Raw genomic sequence first — 2633 nt, 5'->3', positions numbered from 1 at the left:
ATATATATACATACATACTTTACTAACAGAAATCCATCCTTAGCACTCTATCCCCAACCACACTTAATGAAATTGTTAACACTTTTTACTTTTAAAGTCTTTGTATTGAAGTCCTGGATTTGAAATATGACTTAGTACTATATTAATCATGTGATAATGAGACAGATATTAAGCACTGTAGCATACTTAGATTTCTCATCTGTGTAATGAAGGCAAATACTATCTTTTGTGAAAGGTCATTGGAAGAATTAAGAATATTTTATCAAAATTCCTCGAACATGGTGTTCATTTGAAACTGGATGAGCATCACTCCTAGATGGTATACCCTAGTGGCACAGTGACAAAGTCCTGTGGATAAGTGTTAGTACGTCTGTCAGTTTGTCATACCGTGGGTGCTTGAGTGTTGTGGTGATGCTGGAATCAATGCCACTAGTATTTTAAATACCAGCAGAATAACCCATGGTGGACAGGTTTCAGCTAAGGTTTCAGTTTAATACAGACTACAAAGAAGGAGAGGTGGACTACTTCTGAATGTTTAGTTATGGAAAACCTTATAAATAGCAGTGGAATACTGTCAGCACCAGAATATTGACTATTGAAACACTATGAATCACACAAGATTATAGTGCTGGTATGAGATGAGCCCCTCAGGCTGGAAGGCACTCAAGATGTGACTGGAGAAGAAGTGCCTCCTCGAAGTAGAGTTGACCGTTATGACAAGAATGAAGTAAAACTTTCAGGATCTTCATTTGTTAATTGGGTACAACCAAAAATGAGGAGAAACATCTGAAAATAACAAATAATAATCAGAACATGCAATGTGTGAAGTATGAATATAGGAAAACTGGAAATCAAAATGAAATAGAATGCATCAAGATTGATATCCTAGGCATTATTGTTGTTATTGTTGTTGTTAGGTGCCATCGAGTTGGTACTGACTCATAGCAATCCTATGCACAACAGAATGAAACCCTGCCCGGTCCTGGGTCAACCTCACAATGGTTGCCAGGCTTGAGCCCATCAACGCTGCTGTCACTTTGCAAATCTATCTTGCTGGGGGTCTGCCTCTTTTTCTTTGACCCTCCACCTTACCAAACATGATATATTTCTCCAGCAACTGGTCCTTCCTGACAATATATCCAAAGTATGAGAGACAAAGCTTGGCCATCCTGGCCTCCAAGGGTCATTCTGGCTGCACTTCTTCTAACACAGACTTTCAATAGTCTCCTCCAACACCATAACTCAAAAGCATCGATTCTTCTACGGTCTTCCTTATTCACTGTCCAGCTTTCGTGTGCATATGAGGTTACTGAAAATACCATGGCTTGAGTCAGGTGCACCTTAGTCCTCAAAGTGACATCTTTGCTCTTCAACTCTAAGTGAGCTGAAATGGACTGGTATTAGCTATTTTTAATCTGATAATTGTATGGTTTACTATGCTTGAATGACAAATTAAAGAAAAATGGTATCAAATTCCTCATCAAAAACATTTCAAGGTCTATCTTGAAGTATAATGCTGTCTATGATAAGTAATAGCCATATGTCTATAAGGAAAACAAGTTAATACCATTATTTTTCATATTTACACAGCAACCACTAAAGCCAGTGATGACAAAATTGAAGAATTCTACTATGTTCTTCAGTCTGAAATCGATCAAACATACAATCGAGATGTATTGATAATTACTGGTTATTGTAATGTAAATATTGGAAACAAAGAGGAAGGATTAGTTGGAAAATATGGCACTGATGATAGAAATGATGCTGAAGATTGCGTTATAGAATTTTGTAAAACCAATGACTTCTTCATTGCAAATACCCTTTTGAAACAACATAACAGATAACTATACTTATGGAAATCACCAGATGAAATGCACAGAAATCAAATTAGGAAGAGATAGTGGAGAAGCTCTATATCATCAGCCAAAACAAGGCCAGGGGCAGACGGTAGAACAGACCACCAATTGCTCAAATGCAAATCCAGACTCAAGCTGCAGAAAGTTTAAACAAGTCCATGACAGACAAAATATGACCTTGAAAATATCCCACCTGAATTTACAGTTCTTCTCAAGAACAGATATGATGCATTAGACACTAATGACTGAAGACCAGAGGAGTGTGGATTGATATCAAGAACACCATAGAGGAAGAAAGCAAAAGGAAAAGACCAAAATGGAGGTCAGAAGAAGCTTTGAAACTTGCAGAAACGCTAAAGCAAAAGAAAGAAATGAGGAGGAAAAATAAGTGAACAGAAAATTTCAAATGGCAGCTTGAGAAGACAAAGTCAAGTGTTATAATGAAATATGCAAAGCCCTGGAGTTAAAAAACCACAGGGGAAGAACATGGTTAGCATTTCTCAAACTTAAAGAACTCAAGAAAAAATTCATCCTTGACTTGCAATATAAGGATTCTAAGGACAAAATATTGAATGATGTAGAAAACATCAAAACTATATGGAAAGAATACAAATAGTCACTGTACCAAAAAGAAATAGTTAATGTTCAAACATTTTAAGAAGTAGCATATGATCAATAACCACTCATACTGAAGGAAGAAGTGCTATGTGCAGTGTAGGTGTTGGTGAAGAACTAGGCTCTGGGAATTGAAGGAATATAAATTGAAATATTTCAACA

Source organism: Chrysochloris asiatica, unplaced genomic scaffold (assembly GCF_000296735.1).
Source record: "Chrysochloris asiatica unplaced genomic scaffold, ChrAsi1.0 scaffold00032, whole genome shotgun sequence".
NCBI lineage: Eukaryota > Metazoa > Chordata > Mammalia > Afrosoricida > Chrysochloridae > Chrysochloris > Chrysochloris asiatica.
Note: the sequence above shows the minus strand (reverse complement) of the source record.